At 46.0% G+C, this 24,119-nt stretch overlaps 1 protein-coding gene and 1 non-coding gene across 2 annotated transcripts in view; both read left to right on the top strand.

Moving 5' to 3' along the window:
* The window catches only part of LOC113189118 (E3 ubiquitin-protein ligase RNF220-like), a 193,807-nt gene that overhangs the window by 137,917 nt on the left and 31,771 nt on the right, over positions 1-24,119 (top strand). The window lies entirely within an intron of this gene.
* Positions 6,179-6,251, top strand: Trnav-uac (transfer RNA valine (anticodon UAC)). The gene has a single exon. It is a non-coding gene; the product is annotated as a tRNA-Val (tRNA).

Genomic DNA, 24,119 nt, shown 5'->3' on the forward strand with positions numbered 1-24,119 from the left:
TGGGGATTGAACCCACAGCCTTGTGCATGCAAGGTAAGCACTCTACCAACTAAGCTATATCACCAGCTCTGTCACATTTTAAAAATCAAACTTTAACTTGCTTACTACTGAAATGCACTTCTTTTTTTTTTCTTTTTTCTTTTTCCCCTGGGATTGAACCTAGAGCTTTGTGCATATGAGGCAAGCACTCTACCAACTGAGCTGTATCCCCCAGCCCTAAGATGCACTTCTTACAACATGTTTGTATATCCCCTCACACCTCTTCATGCTCCCATTTAACAGGCTGAGAAGCATAGAAAAAAGCTCCCAGGGCTTCACCAAAATTCCTTATTACATTTACTAGGGAAGCAGGACCCGGATGGTCCACTGGCCCTCATGCTCAAGAGTCAAAGGCCTGATCCTTCAGTACTATGGGGAACAAGAGAATAAGAGAGCCCCAGGTCAGACTGCTCGTGCACTGACATTGGGATTCTGCACATTTATTTATACTTCCTTCTTTGAACAAGAGTATCATTTGCTGTATCTTAGATGGCAACTGCCTCCAAGAAGCCCTCCTTCACCCCTGGAGAGAGAGGTGAGGTGCCTCCCCTGTGCTGTGGTCTCCAGTGATGACCCCTGCTAGGATCATTGCTCTGTTTTTATTACCCACTTTGCCACTAGTCTGCAAGCTTCTGGAGAAATGCTTGTTTAATAAATGAGATAATTGTGCCCCACTGTGTGTCATGCTCTATGGTGAGCCCTGTGGCCACCAAGTTGACATGGGCACAGCTCATAAGCAACGACCATACTAAGAACCTGATCTTCATCCCTGGAGATCAGCTGTTTGGCTTCAGTATATTACCAGAGATCACTTTGACACAGTAACAAATGCTTTTTAAGTCTTCACAGATACATAATTTCCTTTGATCTTCCTAGTGGTTTTGAGGGGGATGGTAGATCAAGCAGAAATTAGTTCCCAGACCTTAGCTACCAGGAAGAATGGGGGTGGGGAGGCTACCATCTTTGTTACCACAAGTTCACCACTTGAAAAAAGCAGAAATGGAAGCCATGGGATTCCAGCAGCTCTCCTTTCTCTGGGGTTTCTAAGGGCGGAGATTTGGCCCTGGGTCTAGGTCTCAAACCATTTTCACTCCATCTTGAGACTTGTGATTTCCCTGTCGTTTGAACATGTTGGAACCCTCCCACCCTTATGGCCCCAGCCTAAGATTAGGGAACCCTAGGCCAGGAGAGGCCACTGGCTGGAGACTGACTGGAGCTCCCTAGCCCATCCAGGACAGGATGGGCCCCAGTGTAAACCGGATTCACCTTGTAAACAGCTGAGCAGCTGGGCTCCATCTTGGCAGGGGAGCCCCAGCAACAACCCAGCAGGATAGCCCCAGCCCAGCAGGGCATTGTCCAAAGAAAAAGGGGGGGAAAGCTGAGTAAACAAAAGGGACGGCCAATATTTTAGTCTCTGATTTGTTATTTCAGCCGGACACTTGCCTGGCGGACTGTGGGGCTGCATTGGGCTGGGCAAGGCTAGCTTGGTCAAACCCGAGGGGCTGGAGTCTCAAGGATCTTCCTTACCCCACCTCCCCTTTTCTCACCTCACCTCTACTCTAGGCTCCCTCTGGGAAGGAGCCAAGGTGGGGGCTGCTGACAAGTAAGGACAGGCTTCAGGAGCTGGTGGGGGAGGGTGACAATCATGGGGTTGATTCTGGGTAAAGGAAGAAATGATGGACTGGGCTTGTGGCTCAGTTGTAGGGTGTTCACCTAGCATGTGTGAGGCCCTGGGTTGCATCCTCAGCACCACATAAAAATAAATAAACAAAATAAAGGTATTGTGTCCATCTACAACATATATATATATATATAATTTATATAAAAGAAAAGAAATAAATGACCAGGGTGTCCCGATGCACTGGGAGAAAATGTTAGTACTGGGTCCTTGGCATTTGCCTAGCTTCTGAGCATACACAGAAACACACCCAAGGTGCTGTGAGAACATAGGGCAAGTGTGATACAGTGGATAAAATAGTCAAGAGTCAAGATGGATCTCCATCTCATGGGCCTTGAAATCTGCTAAGAAAATGGAAGAAAAAGGGGTAGAAAATCTGATACAGGTATTCACATTGGAGAACAACAAAGAAGCTAGAATATGACAAAGACAGGAAGTGATAAATGAATGTTCTAACCAAATGACAAGAACTTGAAGGGAATAGTACAATAAGATATAGAGAGTCCTGGAGGGAGGGACTGCTCTATACAGGATGATCAGGGAAAAAATCTCTCTGACATATTTGAGTGGAGAACTCATAGATGAGATGGACTCGAACGTACAAAGAAAGGTGCTTAAACAGGAAAAACTGGGGAGTGAAAAAGAATCTGATAAGCCTACTCAGGAGGCTTAGGCAGGAGGATCACAAATTCAAGGCCAGCCTCAGCAACTTAGCAAGACCTGTCTCAAAATAAAAAATAAAAAGGGCTAGAGATGTAGCTCAGTGGTAGAATGCACCTGGGTTTAACACTAGTACTTAACAAAAAAGAAGAAGAACTTGAGAAGGAAGGAGGCCAGAGTAATTAGAGTTCAGTAAGGGGAAGGTGGCATAAGATGAAGTCAGAAAGGAGGGGAAAAGCCAGGAGATTGTAAGGCTTTACAGCCAGTGGCTACAAGTGTAGATGTAGTCTAAGTACAATGGGAAGCGATTTAGAAGTTTTTTTAAGTCATTGGATGAAACTGCCTTACCCCTGAAATTTTTTACTCCTCTCTCATACCCAGGTCCCCTGCCAGCAGAGGGGCAAGACAGCATGTGTTAGGTTTCACAATGGTTGGTTTCCAATATGTTTTCATGGGAATTGAATAATCAAATCAATTCATATATAGTTTACTCCTCCTCTTTGACCTCATCAGGACCTCCAGGGCCCAGTTCTAACATTTTCCCCAGCATATATACATCACCCTGCTCATTTCTTCACCCAGACTCAACCCATGACCATTCTTTTTTATTTTTTAAAATATTTTTTTAGTTGTAGTTGGACACAATACCTTTATTTTATTTATGTATTTATATGTGGTACTGAGGGTTGAACCCAGCACCTTGCACATACCAGGCAAGCACTTTACTGCTGAGTCACAACCCCAACCCCGCCAGGACCAATCTTACGAACTATTTTCTCATCAGTACTCCTCACCTCCTCTGTACCTGTTCACACTGAGCAAAGCCCTAACTCTGTAGCATTGCTACAACACACTTCAATGCCCACGGCAGAGAGCTGTTGAACAAAATCGCAATACTCTGCAGACCAATCCCACAGCAGATGCCTGTTCACCTGGTCTCAGAGTTTTCTTCTTCTATCCATTCACTCTCACTTCCTATCTCATCTAGAAGGCCAGGATATATGGCATCCCTCCATTCTGAGCACCTTCCCTTCAACTCCATTTGAACCCTTTCTTTTCCTGTTCTCTTTCCTGAAGGTCACCTCCTCTTGTTCAGAGCTAAACTTCTCTGCCAGCATTTATGTCCCATACAATTTGATCTCTCTGTCTTTCCACCCTCATCTCTCCTTATTCTGTGTCTTAACCTTTATGAACACCAAAGCACGGGCTGTATCGAATAGCCAACATAGCTAACATTGATTGAGACCTTATTATGTATCTCTCTATTTTAAGTACTTCACATGCATTAATTTATTTCATGAGAAACACAGCCCATATTAAGGAACACTATTCTATAACATACTATGCTAAACATATTATTCCATAATTATTCCTATTTTACAAATGAAGAAACTGAGGCACAGAGAGGCTAAGTAACTTTCCACAGCACACAGCTAATAAATGGTTGAGTTTGGAATCAGATTTTGGCATCTGACTCTGGTGCTCATGATTTTGCTCTTCTATTTCATCCTTTATCTTTACTCATTCAGAAAGACTAAGCTCAGGGAACATTCCCTTACCACCTTTCCTGATCTTTTCCCCAGACCCCTACCCCACAGCTACCAAGGTCTAGCATGTAGTAAATGCTTATATAAACAATATAATAGCATTATTGAGATGTCATTCACAAACAATTCAATTCACCAAACAATTTAAACTGTACAACTTAATTTTTTTAAAGTATATTCTCACAGCTATATAGTCACTGCCATGTTCTAATTTTAGAACATTTTTGTCCCCCTAAAAGAAGCCCATTAACAGTCAATCTCATCCTTTCCCTCCTCAGCCCATGCTTTATTATATATCACTACATAATATGTATTATGTATTAATACAATTCCTTTTTATAACCAAAGAATATTCCATTGTATGGATTACCACATTGTTATTCATTCCTTAGGTAAAGGGCATTTGGGTTGTTTCCACTTTGTGGCTCTGCTGACTGTTGCTGCCCTGAGCATTCACAAAGGTTTCTGTGTGGCTGTATGTTTTCAGTTCTCTTGGATATGTATCTAAATATATATCCAATTTCAGGTCATATAATAACTATATTTAATATTTGTAATAATGTCCAAACTGTTTTCCAAAGTGGCTGCACCATTGTACATTCCCACCAGAAAACAATGGGGGTTCCAGTTTATCTACATCCTCACCAACATTTGTTATTGTCTTTTTTATTATAGCCATCCTAGTTGATAGGAAGTGTCTTGACAAATTTTTAAAAACTAATTATTAGGGGATGGGGGTGCAGCTCAGTGGTAGAGCACTTGCCCTGCAAGTGTGAGGCACTGGGTTCGATGCTCAGCACCATTTAAAAATAAATAAATAAATAAAGGTATTTTGTCCATCTACAACTAAAAAAACGTTTGTTTTTTTTTTAATATTTATTTTTTTAGTTTTCAGCCGACTCAACATCTTTGTTTGTATGTGGTGCTGAGGATCGAACCGGGGCCGCACACATGCCAGGTGAGCGTGCTACCACTTGAGCCACATCCCTAGCCCTAAAAAAATATTTTTTTAAAAATATTAACCAGTAGCTCTCAAAGAAGATTGACATTGGAATTAGGTCTTGAAGGATGAAAATAAGTTTGCCAGATGAACAAAGAAGACGGAGAGAGCTGGCTGCCAGGCAGAGGGTTTGTTTTCTGTCTACTGACTCAGAAGTAGAGAATTTTTACAAACAACTTACAATCTTGTTGATGAGATCTAAAGAAGACATCTGCTAGCAAGAAAAAGGACCAAAACAGAATGTCAGATGGTCTTGATTGGCTCAAACAATGGGTAGAATCTTCCAACCAGATGCAGGCAAATGGTATTAATGCTTGAATCTGAGTGCCTGCAGAGGGGAGGGAAACTAAGCTAAAGAAAAGCTCTGGGGATTATTTGACCATAAATTGAGAAGTCAGCAAGTGCCATAGCCACCCCTATATATCCGGTATCATTTGGATCCCAAGTGATTGAGGAGATAAACAATTCTGCTCCATCCTCTACTGGTCAGACTACTGATCAGTCCACCTATAGGACTATGTCCTGTTTGGGAGAAAGGCACTGGTCAACAACTCTAATCATTCCCATAAAACATGGACCTCAATAGTTTGCCAAAAATGGCATATTCCTATCGCTTAGCTTCCATGACCTTCACAGATGTCCTTGGGGTGGTCTAATAATAATAGCTAATATTTATTGAGTGCTTACTATGTGCCCAACTTCCTTGTTCTCTATATATAAAATAACATAATCCTCATAATAACCTGGAGGTAGGTAAATTATCTGCATATTTCAAATAAAAAAAACAGCGGGGCTGGGGCTGTAGCTCAGTGGTACAGAACTTACCAAGCACAAATGAGGCACTGGGTTCAATCCTCAGCATCACATAAAAAATAAATAAATAAAATTAAGTTAAAAAAAAAAAAGGCAGTGGATGGCCTTAAAGCCGAAAGTAATGTTTAAAAAAAAAAAAAAAAAAAAAACAGGTGCAGGACCTTAAGTAACTTAAATAAAATTATTGAACTGTAGAACCAAGATTCAGACCCTGGGCTACAGAGGAGTCTAAGCAAGCAACAGATATGGAGACTCTACAGGACTCTGCACTAGTTGCTTCAGGAAGTACTGTTAGGCTGGATCTTAATCCAACTCTAGACTTGAAGAGACTGCTAGGCTTAAATGCTTGACTTCTGGTGCCATAAGGCATAAAAAGAGAGAGGTAGCCTTTTACATGTGGGCTTATTTGTTGGGACGTAAAGGCAAGAATGGGAACAAGCTGGGGGTATAGCTCAGTTGGTAGAGTGCTTGCCTTACACGTACAAGGCCCTGGGTTCAATCCCCAGCACTACCAAAAAAAAAGAATAGGGACAAACTATGTGCATATTTTAGTTGGTTCTAGACACTCATCAGACAACCAACTATTTATGGATTTCTTTTGTATGTGTGGAGGGGAGGGAGAATTGGTATTGAACCCGGTAGTACTTAAGTACTGAGACACATCCTCAGCCCTTTTTATTTGAAACAGGATCTCGCTAAGTTACTTTGGGCCTTGCTAAATTTCTGAGGCTGGTTTTGAACTCAAGATGCTCCTGCCTCTGCCTCCTGAGCCAATGGTATTACAGGCGTGTACCTCTGAACCCCACTATTTAGGGATTTCATTTACTCTATCTGCTTCTTTCTTCTTCTGACCTCCTCGCTTAAGTAGGTCTCCCCTAAGCTCAAGATGTAGCTCAGTGGTAGAACATTTGCCTATCATGTATGAGGCCCTAAATTCATTTCCCAGCATCAAAAACAAAAGGCAGGTCTCTACTTGGCCTGGCCTTGGATCACATCTGAAGTTATACCAAGGAGAAAATTGTTCCTTCATTTAGTGTTGAGATAAAGAAAATAAATCTCAAAAAGGTGAAGTAAATTATTTAAATTCTTTACACAGCTAGGATTCTGAACCTTAGGCTTTTGACTGAAGAAGGCTGTGGTTTTTTTCTCCTTTTTTCTACCACAACAACGGAAAATGGGCATCATCTCAGTGGAACAGAACTGGGTCCCTGGGGGTCAGGATACTTAAAAATCAGGTCATACTAGGAATCACTGAATGGACTAGAAATAGTCAACAAAGGGGCTGGGGCTGTAGCTCAGTGGTAGAGCGCCTGCCTCGCACATGTGAGGCACTGGGTTCAATCCTCAGTACCACATAAAAATAAATAAGGATATTGTGTCCAACTACAACTAAAAAATTAAGAAAAAAAAAAGAAAAGAAATAGTCAACAAAGAGAAAAGGAGACTCTAGGGACCACTCTGATTTCATATTCCCAAAAGGCTATTGTGTGGGATTGAGAGAACACCTTTTTTGTTTGAGCCCAAGGGATTAAACACAGACCAGGGGGTGGAACTTCCAGAGAAATAGACAGCTGAAGCTGTGTGCGAGTTTTCTAAATAGCCAAATCTCTCCTGAGCAGAAATGCTCAGGAATGTCTGGAGCCTCCTGGCCATGGGGCAATTTAGGCAAACACTTGTCAGGCCACTTTCCTGGAAGATTGTGGAGATGGGCCGAATCACGAGACCTTTGCAGACTTTCAACAGGGTAGTTTGGGGTTTGAGGCTCCAAGGCCAGCCTCTCCCAGCCTTCAGAACTCTGGAAGTCTCTGAGCATCACACCTGTGACTTGGCCTGCTCTATCTGATTGTGTCCTTCCTTCCCAAAGTGTCCTCTAGCCTCCCCAGGAGGCTGAGGAGAGAAGACCTGCATATCTGGGGCCTGTGTTGCTGGGTGGCCTTCTCCAGGTCTTACTTTTCCCTTGAGGTTAGGTGGACCTTCCTAGGGCAGGATATGGAGTCTGGGCCAGGGGAACTTTGTGGGAGAAAGGCAAGCTGAAGTCTAGGGATGAGCCCCGGGTGAGGGAGGAAATATCCGGAAGGAGTGAGTACCTGTCTGGTGCTGAAGCACGAAGGTTCATTTGATGACAACTTCATTAGGATTTTCCTCTCATCATTCGGACGGTGCACCACACTCACACACATATATAACTATTGGAAAAACGATTTTAATACCCATGGCACATTGTCCTTGTGTGATATAAAATCCAATGACATGTGGCATTTGGAAAAGGTCACTTCTCCCATCAGGATTCATTAGCCTGTTTCAGCCTCTACGCCTGCAGGACGGGTCCCAGCTGCCTGTCCCCTATAGTGGGGGCAGCTGGACAGGTGGAGCCCACAGGGACCCTCCCTGGAGAGCAAAGGGCCTCCCCCGAGTGATGACCAGGGAGCCTTTACTTTGGCCAAGCTCCTTCTCTAACATGCCTGGGGAATAAGGAAGGATGGTATCCAGAGAAAATGAAGCCCCTGACCAGGCAATCATGATTTTGAGGTCTGGGGTACAGGAAGAAGAAAGATAGAAACAGAGCCTCAGTCTGTTTCCTGAGTATCATACTTTGGGCAGAGAATAGGAGACCTGGGACTTTGAAGTGAGAATTGAATGACTAGGGTGGATTCTATGAGAAAATCAAGGACATGGGGAAGACAGAGGCCTGGGAGGCCATTGTGGCAGGATCCTGGGCTGCCTTTAGGGACCTGACTAGAACCTGCATTCTCCTTATATTCTGTTCATTCTTCTTTCAAAGCTAGGACCCATGTCTGGTCTTCTGGCTCCTCTCTTATGTTCTTTATGTGCTTGGATTTCATCTCTAGGTATGAAGTGGGTATGTCCTCCACCCAGGCCCCTGGGAACAGGCATTATCTGTCAATGTTGATGGTGGTATGACCAAGGGATGGGCCATCCAACACCAACATCCACGCCTTCTACATTTTACTTGTCGGCCTGTGCTGGCATTGGCATCTCTGTGAAAAGCCCAGCTTACCAGCTTGGGAAGTTACCTCCTTAACAGCTAAATAGGAGTGGCTTCTACAGATCATTTGCTCTTGGCTTGTTAGATGAGAATCACCAATAGGTCACAAAAGAACTCTGGTTTCAGAAAACAAGAATGAGGATAGTCAGAGTGCAAGGAAAGTCTCTGGAAAGATTAGACATGAGGCCAGGCATGGTGGTGCACACTTGTAATCTCAGCAACTCAGGAGACTGAGGCAGGAGGATCACAAGTTCAAGGTCAGCCTGGGCAATTTAGTAAGATCCTGTCTCAAAATAAAATAATATAAAGAGGGTTGGGGATGTACAGCTCAGAGGTAGAATGTTCATGTATTCAATCTCTAGGATTCCCCACACACAAAAATAAATAAATAAATAACTAGAGCTGGAGACAAGGAAGGTAGTAGGTTCACTCAGATGAGGGGAACAGGGAAGACACACACCCTAAGACAAAGCCTCAGAAGTAAGAAGCCCATGTGTGCAGCCTAGTTCCTGAGCTATGGTGCCCATCTACTCACACACTCACACAACCTGTCTTACTTGACTGTTCTTGCAATGGGAAAAGGAGGGGTCTCTAGCAAGGAGAAGAAGTATCCAGTGAGACCAAAAGAGGCAGGAGCGCTGAGCGCAGTGGTGCATGCCTGTAATCCTAGCCACTTGGGAGGCTGAGACAGGAGGATCATGAGTTCAAAGCCAGCCTCAGCTACTTATTGAGACCCTAAGCAACTTAGACCCTGTCTCAAAAAAAAAAAAAAAAAAAAGGGCTGGCTCAGTGATTGAGTGCTCTTGGGGTCAATCCCCTATACCAAAAAAAAAAAAAAAAAAAAAAAAAAAACATAAATACATAAGTAAGTAAATAAATAATAAGAATAAGCAGAAGCAGGAGAGTGTGATGTGTCAGAAGCAGAAACCAGGTAAAATAAGGCTTCAAAGGAGAGAACTGCCCATTGTGCTAAAGTTGCTGCCAGTAGCAAAAGATGAGGATTTCTGAGACTGACCCTTTGGAACTGGCAAAAATAGGAGCCATTGGCAAGCCTGACAAGAGCACTTTCAAGAGAGGATAGGAAGGAAAGAAGAGAAAATGCTGAGTATTGATGTCTCTTGTGGCATGTTGCTCCCAAGAGCAGATACATACATTTATACAAAGATTCATTTATTTGTTTGAGAAACACTTGTTGAGGCCCTAATCTCCATGAGGATCTCTGCACCAGGCACTGTGTATCTGAAGTAAGCAGCCTGGTCCTTGCCCTTGGCATCTTGCAAAGTGATAAATGAGATAAGCCTAGTTCTCCCATGACTTGAACTTCATTTTCTTAACTGTTCAGAGAGCATTATTAGAAAACTCTGCCCTGTTTACAGAACTTAGAAATGTCCCAAATTTACTGTGCCAGTTCCAAATGTTCTGAACTATTATCATACCATGAGGTGGTCATGCTGGGTTCTAATTTAATATATATATATATTTTTTTAATTTATTTTTTTTTAGTTGTCAATGGATCTTTACTTCATTTCTTTATATATGGTGCTGAGAATTGAACCCAGTGCTTCACACATGCTAGGCAAGTGCTCTACCACTGAACTACAACCCCAGCCCCTGGATTCTAATTTTTGATCTAGAAAATGTGGTCATTGCTAGGAGCAGTGCACGTAAAAGTCTTCTGTGACCTGCAGGTGCTCTATCAGTACAAGTCATTATTCAAAACTAATCTAGATTAAAGAGGCAGCGTGGCCACTCCTTTCTGTGTGCTTTCAGGGTAACTTGTCCGTCCCTCCTTCCCAGCACTCATCTCCCTTTATTTTTAATGTGTTGTAAGTGCGTGCCTCACTCCAAATAGCGTCTGATGAGGGGGCTGGCATGCACTCTAATTTCTCAATAAAGATTTATTGGATTTCTGAATGGATGGATAAATGGTGGGCGACATAGACAAGCAAACAGCAAATTATGATTTAAGACCAAATGAAATGACAATTATCATCACTAACATTTATCGAGGACTTACTATGTATAAAACTTGATGCTAATTTCTCTACTTGTCATCTCACATCTCTCACACCACTCCTCTAGGAAGTAGAGAGCATCACCTTGCAGATGAGAAGACAGAGGCCCAGAGAGGTTAAGTCACTTGCCCAAGACACAAAAACAAAAGTTCCAGAGGTCCTGAAGTCAGAAGCTCCAGCTCCACCAATCCAGGGTTATTCACTCTGACCTAGCCAGAAGAGTCCTTTGGCCCCTGGGTTGTCCTTCTTTTTGATCCAATCAACGCAGAACCCAGACAATTGGCCATGAATCCACCACTTAAATCTCCCCTCCTTCACCAGGGCAGCCTAAGCAGGCTTGTCCAACTGGAGCAACCGCCAGGGAAGGAACTGAGAGTGGTTCATTCCTCTTTTACAGCCCTTGTCAAATTCCAAAGCAAGTCGTAAATTCATTAACCTCGTAGGGATTAAGCTGTACAGCTTACTTAGCACCATAAACAAGATCATTGGGATGTTGATTTTCCCCTTTTATTGCTTCACTCAAGGAAAGCCTAGCTGGCCCCAGCTCTGGAAACAGAGGTTGGCTCTCCCAAAGCTTGTCTGGATGCTGGGGAAATCCCAGCTGGCTGTCCCCTAGTAGCATTACAGGCAGGACTAGGGCTTGGGGCCCAGGTCTACGTAGCCTGAGAATTTCTCCCCCTGGCTTGTGTTGGCACAGCCAGAAGTAGCATTTCCAAACCAGCGGCTGAGCTTCTGTCTCTGGATCTGGAGCTGGGCATGCTGGGGAGAAGCAGAGGAGAGGGGCTCTAAGGTCTGCCCTCCAGCTCACCTGGCTCTCCTGTCAAAAATGGTCTCAAGATGGCATCACCCTTCCTTCTTGCTCCCCCAGCCCCTGAGGTTTATCCTAGGAAGGCTATCATTGTCTATGTGACCTGTCTCTCTTCAACAGAGGCCAGGAACTGTCCCTCTCCTGGGCTTGGGATCCATTTCCTCCTGTCCTGTCTGAGGCCTGGCTCTAGCAGTGATCCTCTCTCCTGGAGCTCCAGCTCTCTTCCATATCTGACACACAAGACCCCTAGAGTCATCCTCCAGACCCGGTGCCCTCCCAGCAAACTCAAGCCTCTCTCTCCTCCCTTCACATTCTAGGATAGGCTGTCCACATTTGACATCTGCCCACACCCCTCCCTCCCTCCCTCCTTAAGCCACTGCAGCTTTACCTACATCCCCACCTCTCCCTTGACCTACTTTTGCCAAGGTCAACAACTGCTGCAAAGTACCAAATCCAGCAACAGCATTTTTAGTCATTTATCTGTGTTCTGCTCAACGGATGTTCAGGGGTTCCTAGATGCTGGTGACAATAGTAAGAAAAACAGAAGAGAACTGAGACATTTCGTAAGCTGAACTGTTATAAGCAACAGTTCATAGGCTCAGACTATGCTGGCCCACCTAGGTGCTCACCTTGACTCTGCTGCTTACTAAGTTCTGTGACCTTGAGCAAGAGTCTCACCATGTTTGTCTTTTAAATGGGATAATCATAGTATTGTTTAGATTGCTGAGATGTTGAAATAAATCATCAAGGCCAAGTCTTTAAGTCAGTACATGGTGCCTAGTAAGTGCTCTGCCTAATATCACACAGCTGGCAAGGAGCAGGGCCCAGCTATAACCCCAAATCTACCTGCTCCAAACTGTCGCCCTCTAGTGGCATTGTGCTAACTCCCTGTTCTTTCTGCCTCTCACCTCCACCCCACTGTCCTGGACTCTTTGGGCTTTCCCAGTGGTAATCACCTGGAATGTGTTTGTTCAACATATTAATTTAATCAGTGGCTCTGTGTTTGGGGTAGCTAGGCATCAAGAACAATAGTTATCTCATGGATAGAAGTGAGGCAGAGAAAAGAAAGCTATTTTGAAGAGAAGATAATTATATCTGATTTCAGCTTGTTTCATTTGGGAAACAATAAAACATCCAAATGGTTATGGCCTTTGGGCAGAGGACAAATCAGGATGCACGTGCTGGAGAGACACCAGTTGGAAGAAGGTTTGGGAGTCATGGGAAGAGTTGTGGAAAGTTGATAGCTAAAGAGGGAAGAAAATATGTTCTCTGAAAGCAAAGAGCTCAGGAGTAGACCTTGAGTCAGAGGAACTGGGACATGGAGATAGTGCTGACTTCAGGACAGCCGAGGAGGAGCAAAGGAGCGAGGGCAGACCGTGGTGTGAAACGGAAATGCAGGAGCACCAGTGAGAAGCAGACACTGTGATAAGGGAGGCCACAGTTTCCACAGGTTTCATGAGCTGCTGAGGATGACACCATGAGAATGACAACAAAAGGACAAAAGCTGCATCCCAGAAAATCAGGAGATGGGACAACAAGCTCAGGCTCTTGTTCCAGGAGGCAGATTAAAGGACAGAAGAAAAGTAGGGTAAAGGGTTCATGAAGTAGCAAGGTTAGGGGGGTATAGCTCAGTGGTAGAGCACTCATCTAGCGTGCACAAGGCCCTGGGTTCAATCCCCAGCACCAAAAAAAAAAAAAAAAAAAAAGGGAAAGAGAAAGAATTTACACTTAACTTGGAAGACGGAAGAAAGAGAGCAATAATAACAAGTATGAGGTCCCTGCCAGGGAGCAAGGGAAATGGCCCTAGGAGACAGTAGGCACTAGATTAGGTGAAAAGGCAGAAATTCTGAAAACTGAGAATGGAAGGAACTAGTCTGTGTCTGAACTGAAGAGAGGACTTGCCTGTTATTCTCAGTAACAGAATAAAAATATCAACAATGACAATAAAAAGTTTATTTGGTAGCTCAGTTTGGGAGATGCAAATCTGAACTGTTTTCCCCCTCCAATCTCTACACCTGGTCAAATACCTTTCCTTGGATGGGTAGTTGATCCCTTAACAAAATAGGCAGATCCCACCCCCCCTCCACTTCTGGTTACTTCTGATTTGCACAGATATCAGAAATTCTAATCTGATATCTGGTTTAAGGTTATTTCTCTCCTTTTATTACCCCTTCTCTCCATGTGTGGGGGATCTGCCTCTGGAACCTTCCTTAGCCAGCATCTGGAGCATCAGGGTTCTCTGCAGAGCTGGTCATCCTGAAGGGCACATGTGTTCAAACAACTTAAAATGCCTTAGCCTTGGTTCGCTTCCTCTTCTATAAAATAAGTAACACTAACTTAGAATGCCCTCAGGATTATGTGAAGGATTAGACAAATGCTTGTAAAGCCCCTTATCCACAGCACTTGCCCCACAAATGGAACGCTCATTACTGGGTGCGTGAGGATGGCTCCTGGGCATGAATGTACACTTATGTCTTTCAAGATGTGTGTGTGTGTGTCTGTGTCTGTACCTGTGTGTGCAAGAGAGTTATGTGTGAGCTGGGGATGGGGCACCCTGTGAGTCAGCTATTGTGTGTGTCATTGCCTACAGCTGACCCCAGAGCTGTAAATCCTGCCTCTATGCCCGCTAGAGTGAGCACTTTATAGCCCAAGGTCAGGCCCATGAATCATAAGTGGGGCTGGCAGGAAGCAATCAGGCAGGGCTGGGTGGAGCTGGGTGGGAGGAGGCCCCGGGATTCCCACCACTTGGAGAGGAGCCCTGGGTGTAACCTGCCATCCCCATCTCCTGGAAATTGTGGCCCTGCCTTGACAGGCCTCTCCGTGCTCTAGGGCACCAGCACAACCAGTGGGTGAGCTGTGTGCTTCAGGCCTTTCTCTTGAAGGATGTGGGTCCTGAGCCTAGAGCGCACAGCCTGGTGGATGTGGAGCGGCTGCCCTCCAAGCCCAGTGCTTTTATTTCTTCTTGCTTTTCCAATCTGTCTTGGGGAAAGTGGCCCCAATAAGGCAGCCCTTTCACTCTGAAACCTTTTTATGACTCCAGCCATAATTAACTTGAGTAATAAAATTTTTCAAATCCAAATAGATATAATTAACATTTAATGCCCCTGGTTGGTGCTGGTGGCTGGGCCCATTAAGAGCACAGTATTGATTGAGAAGGTGAGCCAGCTGGGCCTGCTGCTGGGCCAGGGGGCAGAGGTGGCTAGAGCCAGGGCTGCCTATGAGCAGGGCCCAAGCCCAGGTGTGAGGCAGGTGGCCAACCCCACCCCCACCTGGGTGACCAGGATGGGACTACTCACTATTGGGGCTGGGTGAACTCCTTCCTGCTGTCAGTCTCCCGTGGCTCTCCTACCTTCAGGCCCTATGGTCCCCAGCAATCACTTCTATACCAGCGCTTGCGCTGTCTTTCCAATGTTGGAGGCCTGCCTCCTCCCCAGAACTTACCCAACTTCCCAAGACAAGGTTGTGTCTTCTCCCTAAGGAGCCCCCTGGCTTTGGACACACCTCCTCCCACTGTTCTTCCTAACTTGCACCACTCCACCGTATAGCTCAGGTTGAGCTCTAAACCCATTTTTTTTTAATACAAATTATGTTGTGTATCATAGGCAAGATTTTTTTTTTAAAGAGAGAGTGAGAGAGGGGAGAGAGAGAGAGAGAGAGAGAGAGAGAGAATTTTTCAATATTTATTTTTTAGTTTTCAGCGGACACAAGATCTTTGTATGTGGTGCTGAGGATCGAACCCGGGCCACACGCATGCCAGGCGAGCGCGCTACCGCTTGAGCCACATCCCCAGCCCCTCTAAACCCATTTAGTCAGAGAAGAAGCCTTATCTATCTCCAGGGCAGGTTTACACCTTCCCACAACTTCACTTCCCCCAGGGAGCTGCAGAGTGGTACAGTTCAGGGAGCATTCCTTTGAATCCCACTTCCATGCTATGTGACCTTAGGCAAATACCCAAGCTTCCTCAAACCCCAGTGTCCTTTTCTGTAAAATAAGAATAACAAGAATATCCACCTTTTAAAGATGCAGTAGCATCAATCTTATCTTTCACATCACAAGAGTCCAAGGCCAAGAATCATTGTCTTCATGTTACATGTAAAAACTTGGACTTCGGGAAGGCAAAACCGATATTCTTGTGTCTTCTCTCTGTCTCTCTCTCTTTCTCTAAAGTTAAATTTAATATATAAGCATCTAAGCTGGGGACTACCTAGGGAACATCTCACTGGAAATAAGATAATTCTAAGACCAGCACACTGTATGCAGGGTTCTCTTGGTCTGGAGGAGCACAAGGGAGGAAAGGGATGCACATCATAAACTAGTTTAAGTTAAGGCTACATAGGAGAAACAAGAAGGCTCTGAGACCTGGTGCAAACTAGAATGAAAAATGTTGTAGGAGAATTGGGTAAAGGTCATGAATTCAAGGCAAATCCAGCTATGAGAACAGAAGCACTGCCAGGGATTGGGAGGGCACACTGGGGCTTATGTGTGTAACTCTGGGTCTGGGACAATGGGGGTGCTGGAATAGGTATGTTCCTCACAGAACCAGGCAGTTGCCCACAGGGAGCCTATAGGCCCAGGCCCTGCTGTGCAAGAAGGGCCTGAGTTCCTTTCTTGGTCCATCTTTGCCATTACTATATACCCCTGCTCCCAAATTTATAATCTTCTACTCTCCATGAAACAGCATTTCCTGTCTCCAAGGGAAGTGCTTTCCTGGCCTTTAGAAACCTCATTCTTCTTCCAAACTCTCAAAGCCCAACAGGGGCCTTGAATACTTCCTGATTTAGTCCCGGGCTTTATCTAAACTTGATTGAGTGTCTGCTTTGTCTACTGCCCCCTTCCAAGACCACTGACACCAGAGCTGGTGCCTAGAAAGGTGTGGATAGGAGGGCATTCCTTCGTCCCTCCACTCACTCATTCACATGACATCACTGGCTGTGCCCAGCCCTGCTGAAGAAAGAGCAAGTAAATATGTAATTATAATCAGAGAAGGCCCGGGTTAGAGGGCATGTGGTGGACCTGAAAGGCTCAGACAAACTGCTTCTGCAAGAGTAAACCTGGAAGCTGAGCTCGAAAGAGTTGTCCAGGCTGAGGAAACAGTGTGTTTAGGAGCCCAACAGTGAGAGAAAATGGCCCATTAGAGAAACTGAAAGAAATCAATGGCACCAGAACTGTGGTGAGCAGGCTGAGAAGCAGTAAGGGCCGAGGCTGTCCAGCTCAGCAACAGTCCACACTAAATGCCCCTCAGGACTTGCTAAAGGACTCAGGCCCTTTCCAGTCCGAGCTGCGTATGTGCTGGTGGTGGGACTTAGGGAGTCTCACTTGACTTCTGAGTCAAACGGGCATGACAACCTCGGTACCTGCGCCAAGTGTTGAACTGCTTCATGCTGGGCCAGTGCCTGGCTTATTAGGTAGGGTTAGAAACAGGGCCAGGGCATGTCTTCTGAAAAGGGCAATTCCAGTCACAAGCCTTAATTCCCGCTCTCTAAATACTGAGGGGGTTCAATAACATGGTCCATATGTCCCACCAGCTCTAAAATGCCTGCAGAACAAAGGCCCAGGGGAGGCCCAATGACCCTTATGGCAGGGACTCCTCACTCCTACATTCCCGACTCCAACCTCACTGGCCCCACTCGCCACCTCTCAGCCTTTATCTTGGTTATTGCTCCACCTTTGCTTTTCTTACTTTTTTTTCTTTTCTTTTTTTTTTTTTTTTTTTTTTTTGTGGTGCTGGGGATTGAACCCAGGGCCTTGTGAATGCGAGGCAAGCACTCTACCAACTTAGCCATATCCCCAGCCCCAACCCTTACTTTTCTTGCCACCCTACCCTCTGGATTTCTGCCACTGCCTCCTCCAGGAAGCCCTCTCCCGGAGCCTTGGCCTCATTCTTCTCTCATCAGCCTTGCAGTGGTATCTTATTGGGCCCGGCCTGGCTTCTGAGCCTGGCTCTCATTCCTCCACACCACCAGAGAATTGGCTCCCAAACTTTGAGGGTGTTCCAGTTCTAAGTTTAAAACAAGTTATGATAAAAATGAAAGGAGAGAACAGACAGAACAACAGACAGAGGCAGAGGGAGGAGAGCAGTCCTTCCTGTGAGCGGCCCCAACCTGAGTCATGGTTCCTTCTCACAGTCCTGCTCTGTGATGACAGCTAAGAACTAGGAGAGCAAGGGAGCCTGGAGCTGGGACTTCACAGCCAGGGGAGCTGCTGCTGACTGCGAGGTTCATTGCGCAGCTGGTAACAGGCTGTGCCTGGCCAGGCCTCCTAGCTGCCCCTCTGTCTCAAGCCCTCTTTACAACAAACTCCAGCCCAACCCCCTACACAGCTGCCTCCTCATGACACAGGCCTGTGTTGATCACTGACGACTATGACTGAGGAAGGGCCAGGACTCCATGGGAGGAGGATCTTGAGAGCCATGGGCAAAGTCCCCAGGCCCCCAGGTTGTCAGCCCCAACCTCTTGCACTTCCAGGCTCATAGCAGCTCCATGACCACCCTGCCCCCACCATGCACATACAAAGACACACTAAGACCCACTCTATGCAAGTCCCTCTACTTCAGGTGACACACACCCATCTCATTCATTTATTAAAGTGACAGGGAGGCCAGTGCTATCTTCAGTGTCTATAAGAAAAGAAGACTGGGGTAGAGGACGGCACTGACCCAGACATCCATGGCTAGCAATGCTGAAGCTGGTTTCAACACCAGGTCCGTCTGACTCTAAAACCCATGTTCCATCCTCCCAGCCTCCTTGCCTCACTCCTGTTTCCTGCTTCAGCCCCATCCTGGCCCTGGGATTCTGCCTGTGACTGAGATACCAGTGTAGATTCAGGGACAGGGCGCAGCAGGGACCAGTAGTAGTAGGGAATGCCAATGTGGAGAGACTTAAGAAGATACAAGCTGGAAGGAGGAGGAGAACATATTTGGTGAGGACTTGGACTCAGCGCTGCCATAGTTTCTCTCCAACTCTTTCTTGGTCATGGAAGCTGAGGCCAGCCCATGGGGACCTGGCACTTGCTTGGATTCAATAGGAAGGTAAGGCTCCCTTCCCTTCCTCCTCCCATGACCTAGACCCAGCAGAAGGCAGAGGAAGATTAGACTCCTGCACAGTTGGCCTTTCCTTCCTGATGAGGTGTTTTCACTGTAGTAGAGAGACACAGCATAAGAAAAAGTTCGCTCAAAGTTTTATTCTTAAGTTAAAACATGGCTTTGGCAATGGTTTTCACTTTTCACTATCTCAAGAAACTTTCCCTGCCTAAAGTGCTAAATATCCCAGGGCAGTAGTAGTAGTAGTAGTAGTAGTAGTAGTAGTAGTAGTAGTACTGGTAGGAGTAGGAGTAGGAGTAGTAGTAATAATAATAGCAAACACCTAAAATAAAGGGCTTATATGTGCCAACACTATTCCAGTGACTTTATACATAATCTTGTAAAGCAGGTACACTTATTCTTTCCATTTTATAGATGAGGTACAGGGAAGTCAAACAACTTTTCCAAGGTATTCAAAAGGATCTTTTTATTTCAATGGTTGATGAGAAAGTGTAAAATTGTAGAGACATTTTGTAAGTGTGGAGTTACTTTATAAATGCAGAGGTAGTTTTCCCTATAGAGGTGTTTATAAACGGGCAGGAGGTGCATGCTTCTGAAAGGCAGCAGTGTTTGGTACATGCAGAGGTATTTTTAATTATGTGGTGCCTCACAGTGTGAGAGATGGCTCTTCCCTGACTCCGACACTCCACACCTGAGGAGTGGGTCACAGTGAACTACCCTCCAGGGCAAGGGCAAATTGCTTCTTAATATAAATTGCATTCCTGGGCTGGGGTGTGACTCAGTAGTAGAGTGGCATGCTTAGTGTGTGTGAGGCCCGGGTTGGATCCCCAGCATTGAAATTTTATTTTATTTTATTTGTTGTTGTTACTAAAATTGCATTCCTACTTAAAAATCACAGACTGTCAGACTTGGACTTAAAAATCACAGACTGTCAGACTTGGAAAAGGTAAACTCTCACAGACCAAATCATATAACCTATTGCCCCTGCAGGAATCTCTTTCTTTGCTGCCCAGAAGAGCCAGACAGTAGCGGGAATAGAAAGGAAGATGGTCCCTCAGAAAGAAAAGCCCTGGAGAGTGCCTTGCCTACCAACTCCCACAGAGCCATACCTCCTCCCTCCTAACCTGCAGTCAGGGCTGGGCTGATGGTCACACTTCCTCTCTGCCTTCCCCAAGTCCTGGGAAATGGAGCCCTTAGGACAGAGCAGAACAGCATAGGATTGGGCAAGGACAAGGCTCTCTGTTCACAACAGTGAAGGACCTTAGAGGCCTGGAACATGCCTGTTCTCCATGAGGCTGCCCTCAGAGCTGAGTCCAGGAGGAACTTTGTCCAGGCATCTGTGCCCAGACCCTATTGCCTCACCATCCTGGCCCAAACCTGGCATCCAAAGGAAAACATGGCAGAGGACCAAGAATTATCAGAGAGGCCAAGGGGGCTTTCGGTCTTGGACTGATGCGATGGATGGCTCTTTGGGAACTGGGGCTAATTTGGGGAACTAGAATTGGATTGGGGTTTAGATTTAATTTTAGGACTTGGGCTAGGAGGCAGAGCTGGGTAGGCTCAGGGAACTGGGTTTATATTTTGGTTCAGAGCTTCTCTAGAAACTACATGCTTCATGTGGTCTAGCTAAGTCTGTCTCCAAAAGAGGGGATCTGTCATAATAACCCTTGACCTCTAATTTTGAAGTTTATTGAAAGAAATAGAAAAGAGGGTGAGGGTTGATTTTGAAAGAAAGTAGAGTTGGTGTCCTGCACTGGAGAGCTGCTTCATTAGGAACTTGCTACTCAAAGGATAGCATGGGTACCACCTAGGAGCTTGGAAGAAACGCAGTCTTGGGATCCACTCCAGAATGGCTGACTTAGAATCCACACCTAAATGTGAAACCCCAAGTGTTCCGTGTACACATAAAGTTTGAGGAACCCTGTGAAGGCTTTCTTGACAGGAAGCCAAGAGACACCCAGTACCTTAGCCTGCTCCAGGGCCCCTGCCTAACACCCCCCTCCCAGTGCTGGAGCCACAGTGACACCTACTGGCCATGGGCACCTAGACCACTTCCTCTAGGACATCTGGGCCCTATGGTACAGCCCTGCCTGGCCTGCAACCTGAATTGAAGCAGACATTCCTGAGTTCTGGGGATCTGGCTTCCCCATCTGGACTGGAGCAGGCACAGGAAGAGCAGGCGCAGTGTGGAGCAGGGATGTGCAGACTGGAGCCTGAGGCCTCCGTGGGAAAAAGGCAGGAGAAATAAGGAGGTGTTTCACAAGTGCACAATGCTCGGGACACATCCCAAGCCCTGGCCTTTCCTCCAGACTCAGTAACACTGGGAACATGTTTGTCTGCTCTTTTCACTTAACCCTCAGCCAGATGAACAGCTGGCTTCCCATCCCAACCAGCGTCAGGCTGAGGCCCCTTGGGGGTGTGGTTTGGACCTATGTCCTAATGCCTCTTCCTCTAAGTGGATTTTTAGGAGGGACCATTAAAAAGCACCTCGGGGAAGAGAAGAGGGTAGGAGGTAGGATATTTCTGATATAGGTCAGTGGTTGATAGAGACTCTCATGACTGAATTATAAGTCAAAAGTGAAGACTGAATCCAAAGAGTAGTAAAAAGATAGGGAAGGAAGCCAATCCACTTCCAGGGCAAGGCTCAGCTGATGGACTCCCAAGGGACCTGGTTTGCCCAGGGCTACCAGTGAGGAGGAGAAAAAGGCTTCTTTCTGTGCAGTAGTGATCTGCACCCCCACTACCATGCATCATTCTGGATCCCATTTATTTCTGGATGCTCTCCCCCTAGTCTGCTCTCAGCAGTGAGAAGGGTTTGCCTGAGAACTAAATGAATGTGATTGCCCACCAGTGCCTGCCATTAGTGGTGATTAGTTAAAACATCAGAGTCTAAACAGTCAATTGGTTCTAATAATTAATACTATGGCTCAATGGTGATTGAGAGAGGGAGGGAGGGAGGGAGGAAGGCGGGGAGGAGAGAGAGAGAGAGAGAGAGAGAGAGAGAGAGAGAGAGAGAGAGAGAGAGAGGAATATGAAACTGAAAGAGAAACAGGGTTAACCAAGGGGCCCTTGCTGTGTAGCTACCATTTTTAGACCCACATCTAGTAATACAATACCAGGGTGCATCTAGCTCTGAATCCTGTGCTTTTTTGTAAGACATTTTACATAAATTACATCATTGAGTTATCACAACTACCCTGTTAGGCAATATTATTATTATCTTCATTCTATAGCTAAGAAAAATGAGGTATGGGAAGATAAAAGCTACTAGATGCTCAATAACAATTTGTTGAATGAATAGATAAATAAATGAATGAAATAGCCAGAACCAAAATTCAAACCCAGGTTAACCCTAATGGGTAGGGAGAGGAGAATGGGGCGGCATGCCTCATATACCCTTCTCAGACTCATCGTACTTTTCTCTCTCTCTCTCATACACACACACACACACACTTCTCTCTCTTACACACGTTTTTCTTTCCCTCACACACACCTCTGTCTCTCTCACACACATATCCTTCCCTCTTCCTCCCTTTCTCACCTCTCTTTTCTCTCTCTCTCACATACCCCTCGCTCTCTCTTTTCCTCTCCCTCCCTTTTCCTCACACAAACCCACCTCTCTCTCCTACTGTACCCCCTCATACACACAGGAACCTCCATCACACCTCCCTGGTGGTGTGCCCTGCCCCCACCACGTGTCTCACACTTCACACACAATGCATCCCTATCATACACAGCCTTGTTCTTGCCCCCTCCCCCATACAATCATCTCTCACAGGCTCCCCTGCACCAGCCTGCCTCCCTCCCACTCACACTCAGTCACCTCTCCCTTTCACACTCACACACCCACCTCCCTCTGAAACACACTTCCTTCTCTCTCACATCCTGATGTGTCCCTCTCCCTCACATACACACCTGCCCTCTCCAGGGCCCTGGTCTGTCTCCCTCAGTGCTGTACCTGTAGTTCTTAGAATATCACCAGCCCAGAGTGCTCAAAGAGTGTTTGGGACATGAGGGAAACACACCTCTCCACCTCCAACCCAGACCACCCTCTCCCTTCCACACTCCATCCCATACCACCACACACAGGTGTGCACTCTGGGCCTTTCTCAAAATCAGCCCTCCTGCACCCCTGTGTTTTTTTGTTTTGTTTTCTTCTTCTTTTTTTTTTTTTTTTTTTTTTTTGTGGTGCTGGGGATTGAACCCAGGGCCTTGTGCATGGGAGGCAAGCACTCTACCAACTGAGCTATATCCTCAGTCCTGCATCCCTGTTTCTTGCCCCTCCCCCAGGAGTCAGGCAGGCCCCAGAGGCCTCCACTGTGCACTCTCTAGTTGGACTTGCTAACCTTTAAACTCTCCCCCTAATCTCAAAGGGCTGAGTGGACTTCCCTGCCTGAAACTGGGGAGAGGATACTAGGGAGGGGGCTGAGCTCAGAGTCCTCAGTCATCCTGGAGCAGGCTCAGCCGCTCCCCACCCCCTCCCCAGGTCAGGAGCAGCAGCGGGAGCAGCAGGAGCAGGATGGCTGTGTGTGCTTTGCTATTAATCACCCCTCCTGGTCCACTAACGAGGCTAATGCGGTAAGTGACAATAGCCCATCTTGGTTCCTGATTTAGGGGCTCGGGACGGAAGCTGGGCTCCTGGGAGTGAAGACGTGAATTCTCCACGACACTAAACCTTCAAATAAATCTCCTCCAGTCAGAGAAGCCCAGGGCACTAAATCCCACGCGCCGGTAATTGAAACCCTTAGAGCTTTCTTGGGTAGGGAAATTGCTGAGAGGGAGCGCGTGCAGCCCAGGGGTTCCGGGTCTGGTGGTGGGCCAGGGTGGAGGCCTGCAGAAGTCTCTCTGAAGGGGGAGGTTTCCAGGGCCCCTCTAAGAGCATGTGGGCATCTGCCTGTCTTGATGCATACATCTGTTTGTCCATATTTTTAGGCATGGAATTTATTATCTGGCTATGTTCCTGTGGTCACTGCTCACCCATTTTCCACCAGGTCAATGAACCCTTGCTATTTCAGGGAGGAACCATTAAGGAGCTTCTCTCTTTTGAGAGCTTCCATCTTTTGAAACTCTTGGGACATCTCACTCTTACTGACCATGAGCAAGTCTTCATTTAAGCAAAAGGGATTTTCAGCATTATCTCCATTGCCTTCTGTCACCTATTCCTGCCTCTCTCACCCCGACACTCTCCCTCCCCAATCTCCCACTCTCTTTCCAGACATTCTCCTATAGGCCTTTCAAGTCCTTGTCCCATTAACACGTGGTCACTGAATCACTCAACAGTTACTAACACAACATCCAGTTCTCTGCCAGATCCCAGGGTGAATCAGGTAATTTCCCTGCCCTCAAGGAGCTCAGAGCAGGAAAGTAGACACATAATTGCAGTATTATATGTGTGTAATACCAGAGGTACAGACATATATAGAACAGAGAATAATAACTATCAGGGAAGGCTTCAAAGAGGAAGCATTGTCTGATGATAGACTTAAAGAATAAATAAGAGTAGTTACAAGTTA

Source organism: Urocitellus parryii, chromosome 11 (assembly GCF_045843805.1).
Source record: "Urocitellus parryii isolate mUroPar1 chromosome 11, mUroPar1.hap1, whole genome shotgun sequence".
NCBI lineage: Eukaryota > Metazoa > Chordata > Mammalia > Rodentia > Sciuridae > Urocitellus > Urocitellus parryii.